Source organism: Balaenoptera musculus, chromosome 20 (genome assembly GCF_009873245.2).
Source record: "Balaenoptera musculus isolate JJ_BM4_2016_0621 chromosome 20, mBalMus1.pri.v3, whole genome shotgun sequence".
Classification (NCBI taxonomy): domain Eukaryota; kingdom Metazoa; phylum Chordata; class Mammalia; order Artiodactyla; family Balaenopteridae; genus Balaenoptera; species Balaenoptera musculus.
In genome coordinates, this window is record NC_045804.1 from 25316795 (window position 1) to 25332007 (window position 15213).

The following is a 15213-nucleotide window of genomic DNA, read 5'->3' on the forward strand; positions in this document are numbered from 1 at the left end:
GAGCACAGCACCTCAAGGTGGTTTTCAAGAAGTACACACGGGGCATGTAAGCAACACCTCCCCTCCCGGTGTATTGGGTTGGCTTGTTCTGTTTTGTTTGTTTGTTTTGTTTTACCATCTCTGCCATCATGAGCAGCTCCCTTAAGGGAAATATGCACAGTTCAGGACCTGCCACCCTTCACCCAGCTTGGGTGCCACACCTAAGGGAGAGGTCAGTTGGGTGACTCCCCTGTCACCTTTTCTTGAGGTCTCCAAAAACCTTTTCTCAAAAACCTCAGGAACAAGTTTGCTGGCTTTCCTTGTGGTTCAGCTTCAACCTGCAGTGGAAACACAGCAGGTGGTCATATTTGGGATGTTTGGTTTTTTACCTTGTACCTGAACAATGCTCTAAATATTTTACATTTATTTTTCAGATAAGTTTACATTTACTCATGCATGTATATGGTTCAAATACTCATGCATGTGGTAAAAAATTCAAAAGGTACAAAAGAGAATATAGTAAAATGTAAGTCTTCCTCACTCCCCTGCCCTCAAGCCTTGAGTTCCCCTCCCCAGAGATAACCACTCTTATTAATTTCTTTTATGTCCTTCCAGAAATCAAGTATTCTCTTTTAGGAAATTTTGGGGGGGGGAGGAGGATTGTTGTTTGCTTTATTTTATGGTACTTTTTTTTTTTGGCCGCACCTCACGGCATGTGGGATCTTCCCCAACCAAGGATCGAACCCATGCCCCCTGCAGTGGAAGCACGGTGTCTTAACTGGACCCCAGGGAAGTCCTATGGTACATTTTAGATAGATGATTTTAATTGTTAAAGTGAAAACATTCACTTTGAAATGAAATTTAAAGGAACTTTAAAGTGAAAAATGAATTTAATCTTTTTTGTCTTTTTCTTGATCTTTTTTTAAACTTATTTATTTATTTTCATTGAAGTGTAGTTGATTTACAATGTTGTGTTAGTTTCAGGTGTACAGCAAAGTGATTCAGTTATACATACATATATATCTATTTTTTTTCAGATTCTTTTCCCTTATAGGTAATAACAAAATATTGAGTATAGTTCCCTGTGCTGTACAGTAGGTACTTGTTGGTTAGATAATTTTATATGTAGTAGTGTGTATATGTTAATCCCAAGCTCCTAATTTATCCCTCCCCTCTCTTTTAGCAATATTTTTAAAGCCATGTTTGTCAAGACATGCTCTATAGACCACCTGAGTCAGAATCACCAGAGTGTCTGCTCCCTGAGTTGCAGTCATTAGAGTTGGAGAACACTTGATTTGAAGAATTTGACAGCTTATCATCCTGTGGTTGGAAAGATATTTCCATATGTTCCTACTTCTAGATGAGGAGACTGTGGCCACACCTGGTCAGCTTCATGCCAGATCTAGAACCGGAGTTTCCAACACTTTCAGCTACCCCAGTGTCTTACAGACTCTGTGTGTGTGTGATTAGTAGCAAATCTTTTTTACGAAAGGAAATTGTACCTGTACACATGTAAAATAAAAGCAGAGCTCCTCCTCCTGTTGAAGTGGGTTGGGGCAGGGTAGGGGGCACTCAGCAAGCCTCCTCTGCCTTATGGCAACCCCTGTGGCACCTGCTTGGAATCCAGAGGTTGAAAGACCACAGTCTCAGCTGACATCCTCGAGGTGACAGGAACTTTGTATTCAGATGGTCCAATCCAAGGTGGGAGAATCCTAGATACCCCCGGTGCCTGGTAAACTCCACCAGCCTTCCTTGAATCCCTCAAGCCCATGAAGGCAGTTTACAGGGAAAGCTGCTCGAAGCCCAACGGTCCCAAGAAGAGAGGTGGCCTCCTTTGAGCATCTACATCCCGATCAATTCAAGTACATTTATGGAGACCTCCGATGTGCCCAGTGCAATAAACTCCAAGCAGTTTAAAATAAGTCCCTGCCCTCCCATTGCCCTCAATGTACCTGGAGAGAGAAGACATAAATAGAAGTGATGACATTAGGCAGGTGTGTTCTGGGTGAGGGGTGAAGGCGGGCAAGCAGGCAGGTAAGTCATCTTCTCTCTGGATTTGGGGGAGCTGGAGAAGGCCTTGGGTGGAAAGGCAGGAGGAACAGCAGGACACCCTTCCTGCGGGAGGAAGCTGGGCCACTGTCCTTCCAGACACGGTCAGAGTCGAAGAAGCAGCAAATCGGGACCTGAAACCTTAACCCCAGCTGAATTAAACTAACTGGCTTGAGGGACTTGGGTTTAGATCTTCACAGCCAAAACGTCCATCCTTCAAACCTGCTTCTCCATAAATAGCAACTCTATCCTTCCCGTGGCCCCTTCTGGCTCACTCGACTCTCTCACAAGCACTGGCCTCCTGCTGCTTGTTCCCTCTGCCGGAAGCCTCTTCCCCAAACATCTGCACAGCTGGATCCCTCACTGCGTCCCACACCTTATCAGCTGGGCTTCGTCCAGCTGTCTTTGAATAAATATCACCCTTCCCCCCACTCTCAATACCCTTCCCTGCCTTATGTTCTCCATAGCACATATAGCTGTCTGGCATTCTAAACATTTACTTATTGGTTGCCTCTCCCATTAGATGTGAGCTCCATGAGGGCAAAAAGGTCTGTGCCCCTGGTGCCTGGAATAGCACCAGACACATAGTAGGTATGTAATAAGCATTCGTTGAACGAATGACTGCGTGAATGACTTCCCCTTAAGGATTCTCCGTAGAATCCTCCCTAGAGTGGAGAGGGCTGCTCATGGTGGCAGGAGCTCTGATTTGGGGACAGCGGTAGGAGCCAGCTACGTCCTGGGGCAATTTCACTGCGAGCAGTCATAAGAGCAGGTCGTAAGTCTCACCAGAAGGTGCAGGTGCAAGTTGAACCAGCTTCTCACAGTGAATGATGAGGATCCTGGGGGGAGGAGGAAGACCCGGCCTTGGGAAGGACCACCACAGGGCTTGGGAGGAGCAGGTAGAAGGCGTGGTTCCCTGTTCCCTGCACTGCTCAGTCGTCACAGAGCCTGAGCCAGGGACGAGAGAGAGGAGCCCATCGTGTGTGATGGGAGTGGCTGAGGCTGTGGCCAGGTGTCCCCTCCTATCCCCTGACTCAGTGCCCTTAACCTGACCTTGGCTCCCCGGATGAATCAGCAAGTTCCAGCCTCTGGGGTTTGTTGCCGCACTTCCCTCCGGGCCGGACTGGAGGATCTTGCGTGACATTAAGTAATACACCTGGGTGGGCAGGAGGCTCAGGAAGCCAGCAGCAGCCTGGGGACAAGGGTCATCCAGGGCCAAGGCTGTGTCTCCGTATAGAGACCCCAGCCCAAAAAACAGCTGATGCTGGGACCTTGGGGGTGGGGAGGGGTTCCCAGCCTCAGCTGAAAATCAGCACCTGGGGTACAAGTAGTTGAAGAAATACAGTTTCGAGGCAGCACATCCTCACAGAAAGTGAATATGAGTGTGCCTTGCTTTAAGCCACCACTTACAGGAAAACTGCATAGCTCCTGAGGATAAACCAAGGAGCAAGTCCATATTTTAAAGAAGGACTCTCTTTGGGGATAGTGGGCATGGGTGAGCTCCCCTAGTGAACTGGAAATTGTTGCCTTTATGAATATTCCGCTTCCACATAATAATCATTTGGAATGTGGCACTCTCTGATTTATAAAATGCCTTCAAAGATGTAAATACTTTTCCACATATGTATTCTCATCAGATTATCAAAGGGTCCTATGAATCCCCATTTTACAGATGAGAAAACAGAGGCCTAGAGTGGGTAAGTCATACAGTTCAGCCAGGTTTTTGGACTTGAAGATCTTCCCAGCCCAGCATGCTGTCCCCATGTGATTCCTACAACATCTCTACAGAGCAGGAGACTATGACCCCTGTGACAGAAGAGAAAACCGAAACCCAGTGGGTAAAGGCTCCAACCAGATTCTCAACTCTGAGCCCAGACTTTGGAGTCAGACAAAGTTTACCACTCACTAGCTTTACTTAGCACTTATTTGACCTCTATGGGCCTCGGTTTCCTCATCTATAAAATGGGGGTAATAATACCCATGTCACACAAGCTGTGAGGGTGAACTGATGTATGTTATTGCTTAGAGCAGTGACTGACACATAGCTGCTATTTTTATGCCTGTCATTCTTGTTATTTTTACAGTATCTCACACTGGTTATGTGAAATATCCACAGAGACATGTTATGGAGTCTCCTCCAGGGGTGAGCAAGATGTCAGCCCCTCCCTCATCCCAGGCTTTCACTCCCTTCCTGCTCTCGCCCCTTCCAGAAGGTCACACCAGGCTGCTTCTCTCCCAACCCCCAGGAGCTGCCCTGCCACCGGCCCTGGCCCCACCTCACAGCTGCCTTGGCCAAGGATGAAGGGCAATCCCCACAGCCCCTGCCAGCATGTGGTCACCCCGCCTCTGCCTGCAGCAGGGCCTGGAGCCCGGACGGGCCTGGCAGGCTACCAGTGCTTCCTTGGTAGGATGCCCCACCGCTCCCTCCGGGTCCCTCTATTCTGGAAGCTGTAATTTAGACGGCCTTCCCCGCCCCAATTGCTATCTGTGGCAGAAGTCACCCTTCCCTCTGGCCCTGCCCACCCCCACTAGGCTGCCTTTTCATAAACAGCTCCTAGGCTGCCCTGTTATCTTAGGCGCCGTGGCTCTGGGGAGGAGGCCCTGCCACCCTGGAGATACAAATGACCCCTCAATCCCAGGGGAAGCCAGACCAAGGCAGGCAAAGGAAGGATGGAACCCTCACCCACCAGAGCCCAATATAGCAGCCCTCAGAACCTGACCCTGCAGTCTGCCAGGGCGGGTGGGGTGCAGAAAAGAGGAGAGCCTGTCATTATGCCCCCAACACCCTAGGGACTGGGTCAGCTTAGGCTGTGGTCTCCCCCGCGGCCCCTGCCTCAGCTCGGCATGCTCAGCCACAGGGCCATGGGGTGGGGTGGGGGGCATGGGGGGGCGTGTGGCAGTCAATAACAGCAGCAAAAGTGATGTTTCTAAAATGCAAATGTGACTGTGTCAATCCCTAGCTCCACACCTTCAGCGGCTCCCCATGGCCCTTAGGGATGAGCCTCATAACACCCTCTGCCCTCTGCCCTTTCTACCACCTCTCTCACTTTCGGACCTTGGCACAAGCTCTTCGCCTGTCTAGACACAGTTCTTCTCTTCATCTAGCTCCTACTCATACTGCAGGTCTTAGCTTAGGAGTCACTTCTCATGGACCCTTCCCCTGACACCACCACCCATCACACTCCTCCCAGGTCCTCCCTTAGACTGGAATGTGTGTCCATCCCACGTTCACCTGAAGCACCAGGCCCTTGCCTATACACTTGTCTCTCTCCCTTGCTGGCTGTAAGTGCTCCCAGGGCAGGAACTCTGTCTGGCTCAGATTGTTTCTAACACCTAGCCCAGTCCTGGTATACAGTAGGTGTTCAAGAAAAGTTTGTTGAAAGGGAATTTCCTGGCGGTCCTGTGCTTAGAACTCTGCGCTTCCACTGCAGGGGGCCCGGGTTCAATCCCTGCTCAGGGAACTAGGATCCCACAAGCTGCACAGCACGGCCAAAAAAAAAAAAAAGTTTGTTGAAAGAACTCATTGATGAATAAAGGGACGGCTCCTCTGCCCTCCAGGATGAGTGGGTCTCTTGGGGGCAGGGGTATTTGCTGCTTTGGGCCCTTCATTTTCCCAGAAAGCCCCATCTTCAGTGTTCTGTCCCTTTGTCCTCTAAGTATAACTTCAGGCTTGCTGCACTGTCTGTCCGTTCTGATCTGGAATCTACAGTTGCTATCGTCATGGGCCTGCCACTGGGGAGCCCTGAGGGGCTCTGAGGACGCGCTGTAGGACAAGGCAGACATCCCTGTGTTGAGAGGGAGGAAGGCACAGAAAGAGGGAGTCCCCAGGCCATGGGTCACTTACAAGCAACAATTCTGTTACTAGGAGGCAGATGCGGGTTCTTATTTCTGCACTTTTTGCTGTGATACCCCCGTATCACACACTTTGTATTCTGCTTGCTCCAAAGACAGACATTGCAAAGAAGAACCTACAACCACAGCAATGAAGCTGGAGTTAGATTGTTCTACCTGTTATCCCCCTAAATTATTGGAGGATCTCTGAAATTTGACCTCTGCATCCAAATTGCATTTCCTCCATCGTTTCTCTCATCCTGAAGTTTCACTTGAGCTTCTCCCAGACCACCTGCCTGGGAGACCGGGAAAATATGGGCACTGCAGCTGCTTCTACCTCCCGAGAGCCTGAGACCCACTCCCAGGAATACAGCCACGGAGCCAAGGTCTAGGGCCCAGGCCTTTTAGGGGTAGAAGAGTGGGGGCTCAGCACACCACCTCCCTGCTCCTGGAGGCTGCCTGATGATGTGGCCAAAACCAGGCCTGGTGAGGACAATCAATCTAGCGGCAAAATATATTACAAAGTGAGAGCTCTGGTAGGTCCCATAATCCAGACATGCTCCCACCTCAGGGCCTTTGCACTTGCTGTTCCCTCTGCCTGACGCTCTTCCCCTCAGGTTTCTCTAGGGCTCACACACATGGGTCTTTGTTTAACTGACCCTTTCGCAGTCAGACCTTCCCTGGTCGCCCTATTTAAATGGAACCTCCCTCACTCCCACCCCATTTCCCTGCTTTATTTTTCTCCATAGCACTTACTGCTTATCTAACATATAGGGTTCCTTTTCTCCCTCCCTCCCTCCATCCTTTCCTTCCTTCCACTGTCTCCTTTCTACAGAATGTAAGAAACATGTGTACAGATGTATCACTCCTTTAGTTCTCTATGGCTGTGTAACAGATGACCTTAAATTTTTAGCAGCTTAAAACTAGCATTTATTATCTCCCACAGTTTTTGAGAGCCAGGAATCCTGGAATCCACAGTTTTTGAGAGCCAGAGGTGAAGTTGCAGTCACCTCAAGGCCTGACCCAGGCTGAGGGTCTGCATCCACAGACTTGTGTGGTTGCTGACAGGCCTCAGGTCTGTGCTGGCTGCTGGCCGGAGGCTTCAGTTCCTTGCCTTGTGGGCCTCCCTATAAGACTATTCATGACATGGCACCTTGCTGCCACGAGAGCAAGTAATCCAAAAAGAGGAAGAGCAAGAGAGTGAGAGAGCCCCCAGGAGGGAAGCCACAGTCTTATAACCTATATTGGAAGAGACGTCCCTTTGTTTTTGCCCAATGCCACAGGTCAGACTAACCCTGGGTGTGGCCACCAGGAGGCAGGCATCACTGAGGCCATCTTGGAAGCTGGCTACCAATCTCCAACACATCTTCCACACAGAGAAGATGCTCAAGAAACAGTTGTAGAATGAAAGAAGGAAGGTAGGAATGATTTCAGCAGTAATCAGTTCTCATGGGGAGCTAATAGCTGTGACCACTGCCCCATCCCTGAAGGATCTGGACCACATTCAGCTTCCCTCACCCTCCCCCCCACCTCTGTCCCTGCGATGCTGTCTTATAATTCAACTCCACCTCTTCCTAGCCATGTGACCTCGGACAAGCTGCTAAACTCACGGGCCTGTTGTGGGGATGAAAAGAGATGAGGGTGTAAACATCATAGTGTCTGACTCACACAGCCCTCAAGAAATGTAGCCATCATGGGCCGTACTGTGTGTTACTAATACCAGAGGGAAAAACCAAAGTATCTCCCTGGCGTCAGGAGCAGTTTTAGAGCTGCGTGTGGCGTGTGTGTGTTTCTACATGTTGACTCCTCCAGGAGAAGTGGCTGAGAGGAGCTGTCCAGGGTCTCAGTGCCGAGGGCGGGTCATGTGGGCCAGAGATGGTCACGTGCTGGGGCCTTAGTCACCCAAACAAGCAGGACAGACTGTTGAGCACATGGGCCGCTGTCCATTTACAATAAGTAGCATGTGTTACCCCAGTGGTGCTTAACCTTTTTGCAGGAAGGGGAGAGGAGGGCAGGTGGTGTCACAAAACTTTTTGAAAGTTTCCATAAAAAATGCACATTGGTACATAAACACACAAAAATGTATGTAATAAACTCAGGCCATTCCCAGATGGACCACAGATTCAAAATGCTAGCACTGGACTGTGACCTTCTTGAAGGCAATGAGGAGCTTGTGTCTCTTGAACAAATGAATGCATGAATGAATAAAAAAAGAACAAAAGAGTCAACTGCCAAAAAGGCCAGAATCTTGGAATCTTTGCTGGTTAGCAGCACATCATCTCCCCTGGTATAATCACCTCTGGAAAACTGGCTGGCTTCATAAGACCTGGGTTCAAGTTTTGCCTTATCCACCCTACTGACTGTATGACCTTAGACTTGTCACCTAACCTCTCTCAGCCTCATTTTCCTCATCAGGAAAATAATGTGAATTACAGAGAGTGTTTTTTTTTTTGTTTTAAGGTTTTTTTTTGTGGCCACGCAGCGCGGCTTGTGGGATCTTAGTTCCCCAACCAGGGATCGAACCCGTGCCCCCTTCAGTGGAAACGTGAGTCCTAACCACTGGAGCACCAGGGAAGTCCCCAGAGTGTTTTGTAAGCTCCAAAGTCTACTGAAAACATGAGGGACTCTTATTTTTGGTGCACCTGGACCTAGGCAAAAGGAACCCAAAAAAATGTTCCTATCAACCTGCCCTCAAGGCCTCCAGCTCCCATCAGCACAGGCCTGCCTTAGGATAGGGAGATTCCTGGGTGGGGCAGCTTGCTCAGAGGAAGGTGTAAAGACATGCTGAGCTGCCAACCCCATCTATTTTAGCATATCCACAGTCAGATGGCCAGGTTGCAACACAACTGAGGCTGGGACAGCTTGCTTTGGTCTCATTCCAGGCCTAAGGCCACACCCTACAGCAGTAGATGAGGTAGAGACTCCTGCAATCCTTCAGGCAACAAGTATTTATTGTGCGGCTGGCTGCTCTAGATCAAGGCCTGTGCAGGTGCTGCGGATATCCTGGGAGCAAACACACTATGGCCCTATCCTCCTGGAGGTGACAGTCTGATGGGAGGGAGACATTAATCAATCACCCAGGACAAGTACAGGGTGCTGTGGAGATGTGGAATGGGAAGTCCTGACATCAAGGTGGGAGGAGGGGTTGTGGGCATAACAAATTTCCTTTTAGAAGTGACATACGAGCTGAGCCCTGAACTCAGTGAGAGGCCATGGATGGTGTGGGAAGAGGCTACAGCATGTGCAAAGGGCCTGTGGTAGCACATGTGAAAGTCTGAAATAAGGCTGGTATGTTTAGGGCACACAATACGAGGAGGAGAGGGATGCAAGAAGTAACCATGGACACGAGGCAGGCAGAGACTAAATCGCCCTGTTCTCTCTAACGTGACATTTGCAAAAATGAAGAGACTAGAGTGGCAGATTTCAAGCCTCTGAAAGCTGTTTCACAGAAGGAGGGTGCTTAGAAGCCAAATGAGATGAACTACCCCAGCAAGTGAGATCTGAGTCAAACAGCACAGACTTCTTGGCCCAGAGGAGACCCTAGGGGATTACTTTGTCTACTTCATCTGTAGTGGGGGTCTGCCAGGTAGCAGAAAGGGTGTTTGCTCATTCATTTCTCTATCCTGTTCCCCCTGCCACATTACTCCCCAATCTTGTTGTTTAGTGGCGGAGGACAGCAGACAGCTCAGTCAGGGTGAGCCCGTTGTATGGAGAAGGGGCCGGGGCTGGGGAAGGCAGGGAGGGAAATGCTACCCGAAAAGCTGGGTTTGCCTCTTGGTGGTGTCCAGCCAAAAGACACAACCAAACCAAAGAGTGGGAGAAGGAAGGATTAATTACCTGCAACAAGTAAGGAAAACACAAGGGATCTTCCCCAAAGCAGCAAAATTGAAGTTTTAAGCTAAGGGTACATGCATACTCTTGAAGGGAATTGGGCAGTGTACGCATATTCATGAAGTGGCTTGAGCAGAGGAGATTCAGCATAGAATTGGGGCAAAGGTGGACAGAGTTCAAGCTTTAGTTGATTGAAGTCAGAAAAGGTCAGCATCATCACTCCTTTTGTTCCGATCAGTCTGGGGTCTCAGCTGTAGTTCCCATCCTCCACCTGGGTGGGGGCCTTAATTCCTGCAGAATTCAAAGATATGCATCGGATTGTTATGTATATCCCTTGAGGGTTAGTGTTAGGGTTAGGGTTAGGAACTAGGACTCTGTTTAATCGCTGAGCTATTGTTTCTTGATTGCCGTTCCTTTGTTCCTGCCCGTAAAATAATTAATAACTGAGACCTGTTTAAGGGCATACTTTGTAGCCAGGCTTAGATCACAAAATGGCTTAGGTCAAAAATGGCCTCACTTATGTCAAGAAAGCCAGGCCTGGTTCTCTCTCTCCGGGGACCCCCTACGCTATCTGCTTACAGAAAGATGCAGGGGTGGAGAGGTGTTTGGGGTGTTTCCAGGCTGCTCAGGGAAGGTGGAAAAGAGAGGGAAGGGGACAGCCAGCAGCAGCCAAGAAGGAGAATGGTCAGGGTGGGGCATCTCTAGGGGACCCTACCCCTGGATTATGAGTCTCTTCTTTTTCCTGGAGGCACCTCAGGTCCCAGCTGCCTTACCTGCTGAAGGACAAGACAGAAGGGCCCTGATGGTCACAGGTATAACAGAGCTGCCAGTTCTCTGAAACTCCCCCCCACCCCCCACCAACCAGGGATCGAACCCGTGCCCCCTTCAGTGGAAGTATGGAGTCGTAACCACTGGACTGCCAGGGAATTCCCTCTGACACTCTTTTGGGAAGAACTATTTGCTTGTCCCGGTCTTCTCTCTAAATTATAACTCCTGGATGGCAGGGTCTATGTCTTGCTCAATGTCATATCTCCCAGTGCCTGATGCAGATAATATCTGTTGAATGAATGAAAGGACAAACCCATAAATACTGTATAGTAGTGGTGATTTAGAGAGCAGGAGACTGGCGCTCACAGCTACTGATGCAACCCAGCTCTGAAGATCTGAGCCTTGATCTATGTTATTGCCAGATTCTTCCAAGGATGGGGGTGGGGGTGGGGCAGCCTATTCCAATCTATAGGAAGGCAACTCAAAACTCAGAAACTTTTAAGGCAGGCCATGTGATGATTAAGAATAGAGCTCTGCGGCTGACTGCCTGGGTTCAAGTCCTGTTTCTGCCTCTTCCTAGCTCTGTGACCTTGGACAAATTACATACCACTCTCTTTGCCTCATTTTTCTCATCTGTAAAATGGGGGAACTAGTAGATCATAGGCTTGATGTGAGAATGAAGAAAGCTGAGGCTTTTGGAACACTGCTTGGCATACATTAAGTGCTCCATCAATGTCAGTAATTGTTGTCTAGGAAGGAGATGAGATACCTGGAAAGGGATTTATCCAGCCCTTATCCCTAAGCCCCAGCACAATGCCTTAGACCCAGAGCACCTAAGACAGATCTTGCAGAACTGCCTGAGCGGGATCACTCTCAGTGGTCTCTTCCACTAAGCCCACCTGCATCAGTTACCAGATCCCCAAGGGAACCTCTGCCTTCTGCAGACAGAGAAGTGCTGAACTGAACATTGGGACTGACCACCACTTGCTACACAGCGTCTTTGGGCAAGGTGCTTTCTTAATGTCCCCAAGCTTCTGCTTTCTTATTTGTAAAATGGAAATACTAAAACCCATCTGCCAGGGTTGATGTGGGGATTATGTTCTTGGCACCCAATCGGTGCCCGGTGCCCGGTGCCCGAATGCAATTGTCCCGGCAGCGATCTGCTCTTCCCTCTGGCCCGTGCCCCTCTCACCACCAGGCAGATTGGAGAGTCAGAGGCCACATTCCTGGCCTCCCGGCCTCCCAGGCCTTACAACCAAAACCTCGGGGGCACGAGTTACATCCTCTTTGTGAAGACCAGCTGGAGAGCTCTATTCCTGGCCGCCTGAGTCAGGGTTCACCAGGGACTCCTGTCCCTGTCACCTCAGATGACTCCCATCCCCACAAGCTCTCTGCCAGATGGACTGAGCTGAGTTCTAAGGTGAACCCCATGGGAGGGGAGGAAGTTCTGCAGCCAGAGCACTGGGCAGAGGCCTCAACCTGCTGGGGGCGGGGATGGGGTGTGGTAGCAGGTGGGAATTCCCATTCCTTCTGTCCCCATCTTTAGACACATGGCTGATCATCCAACTTGCTTACTCATTGGCACAATGAGAGGGGAAAGTTTAAAGAGAGATAGGGTGTGTCCTGAAAATTTTAGTGCAGGGAGAATTAGGAGTTTCTACATTTATTCCATAAAGGCGCTTTGCATGAAGCCCCTGTTGAACTTTGGTATTCCTGTGGCTGGAAGGCGAAATCAGGCAGTGAGAACTCACTATAGAGGGCTACAGGAAGTTCTCTGCCCACCTCTCCTTCAGCCCCAGGGGTGAATCTGGAAACAAGGTTAAAAGGGCTAATTGCATCAAAGGGATTAGAATCTAGTGCCTCCTGAGAGCATGTGACCCTGGACAAGTCATTTGATCTCAATTTCCCTGTTGTAAACGGGAATAAATCCGAAGTGACTGTTGGTGTGAAGATTTAACAGGGAACGCAAGTGGAGCACTAATGTTGAGGAGACTAATGTTGAGGTGAACACAGCAGGGGACTTATTTCATCCAACAACAAATATCTAAGGCCTACTATGTGCCAGGGTCTATATACTAGGGACTAAGGGGACACTAATAAATAAGACAAGCGTGGTCTCCGCCCTCATGTTGCCTACAGGAGAAGCAGCGAGGCAGACACTGAATGAGAGGGTGTGGCGTGATGATTAAGGCAGCCAGGTTGGAAGCCCAGCTCTACCATTCACCAGCTGAGTGACCCTGGTCTAGCTCAACTCTTTGTGCCTTGATTTCCCAACAGTAAAACGAGCCATGCACCCACTTCATAGGGTGGTGAGGATTTCATGAACTGACATATGGAAAAATATTTATGTTACCTGAAAACTAGGTTCGCCTCTTGGTGGGTGTTGAGCCAAAAGACACAACCAAACCAAAGACCAGGAGAAGGAAGAATTTATTATTTAAAGCACACTTTCACTGCTGTGGCCCGGCTTCAACCCCTGGTCAGGGAACTAAGATCCTGCAAGCCAGGCAGCACAGCCAAAAAAAAAAAAAAAAAAGTCAATAAGGAGAACACCAGGCATCTTTCCCAAAGGAGATTCAGCATAGAACTGGGGCAAAGGTCAACAAAGTTCAAGCTTTACTTGATTAAAGTCAGGAGGGTCAACATCTTCATTCCATCCTCCACCTGGGCAGGGGCCTTAGTTCCTACAGAACTCAAAGATATGTATCAGATTGTTATGCAGATCCCTTGAGGAGGAACTAGGACTCTGTTTTATCGCTGAGCTATTGTTTCTTGACTGCTTTTCCTTTTTTCCTGCATTCCCTCACTTTCCTTAGACTCATGAATTACTGAGACCTGTTAACGATAAGCACCGTGGCCAGGATCAGATCACAAAATGGCTTAGGTCAAAAATGGCCTCTCGGGGGCTTCCCTGGTGGCGCAGTGGTTGAGAATCTGCCCGCTAATGCAGGGAACACGGGTTCGAGCCCTGGTCCGGGAGGATCCCACATGCCGCGGAGCAACTGGGCCCGTGAGCCACAGCTACTGAGCCTGCGCGTCTGGAGCCTGTGCCCCGCAACGGGAGGGGCCGCGACAGTGAGAGGCCCGCGCACCGCGATGAAGAGCGGTCCCCGCACCGCGATGAAGAGTGGCCCCCGCTTGCCGCAACTAGAGAAAGCCCTCGCACGAACCGAAGACCCAACACAGCCAAAAATAAATAATAAATAAAGTCGCTAAATTTTTTTTATTTAAAAAAAAAAAAAAAAAAAATGGCCTCTCGGGCTTCCCTGGTGGTGCAGTGGTTGAGAATCTGCCTGCCAATGCAGGGCACACGGGTTCGAGCCCTGGTCTGGGAGGATCCCACATGCTGCGGAGCAACTAAGCCCGTGAGCCACAACTACTGAGCCTGCGCGTCTGGAGCCTGTGCTCCGCAACGGGAGAGGCCGCGACAGTGAGAGGCCCGCGCACCGCGATGAGGAGTGGCCCCCGCTCTCCACAGCTGGAGAAAGCCCTCGCACAGAAACGAAGACCCAACACAGCCAAAAATAAATATAAATAAATAAATAAATAAATAAAATTTTAAAAAAAGAACCTGGTGCTTAATCACTGTATAAGATTGCCTTTAAAAAAAAAAAAAAAAAAAAGGCCTCTCTCATGTCAAGAAAGCCATGCCTGATCTCTTTCTCCAGGGACCCCGTACCCTATCTGCTTACATTTACAGCACCTACTATGCGCTCTGTTAGCACACACGTGATCAGTATAATAAAAGGAGCTGCAGGATGTATAACAGGGCAAGAGTTGATGTCCAGGCTGAACTTGCTCAGCAAATGGGGTGGGCGTGGTCCTGAGGAGGAAAGGGCCCCCTGCAGGGGAGCAGCAGGAAAGGGTGAGGCGTGAAGACAGGGGTGTGAGATGAAGTGGAGCAGCAAACCAGTTGAAGGAGCTGGGGCACTGGGAGTTACTGGCAAGGGTTTTAAGGGTCAGGTTTGCAGATTTAAAGCCTTGCTTCCCCTTTGTATATATGGAAACATGGCACACATTTGTCCTACTCATCAATGTACCCCTAGCCCCTGGCACAGAGATTAGGGTACTCCCTGGCTGACCCTCGCTCCCTCTCTGGTTTCCAGCCCCACTGGCCTCCAGATCACTCAGGGCCTTTGCATTTGCGCCCTCTCTTCTCCTGGGAGTGGAGCCAGGGAGACCAGGGAGGACTGAAGTTAGACCCAGGCCTGGGGCTGCCCACCTTCTCCCCACTCACACAGCCCCTTTGTGACCTCCATGAGTTAGGTGTGCCTGGGTTTGAACTCAATTTCTCCTGCTGTCAACATTCAGCCATAAGTGCTGCGATCTAGTACGATACCCGGTTCATAGTATGTTCTCAGTAAATAAGTTTCTTTCCTCTCTAAACATAATCTTCTCTCCTCCTCACCACCAGGGTGGGAGGGCATAAGGGTGGGGCGGGTGTGGCTAGGAAAGGACTCACGGAGCGAGGAGAAAGTGGGTTTTTTATTTACCACACTACTTGCAAAGGGGCAGAGAGTTTGGTCCCCAACTTAGTGTTTACAGGGTAGGGGAGTGGGAAAGTCGGCAACCCCCTGTGACCTGTAACGGGGGCAAGGGTCCCAAGAAGCGGGGCGCAGTGACTCCGCCTGGAGGGCAGAGGGCACCTAGCTATGCGCACGTGGTAGAGGAACTGCTTTTCCTCGGCGGGGTCAACCGATCCCTACTCTCGGGCTTAGGAGAGCAGAACGGAATAAGGGTTGGAGATGGGGGTGC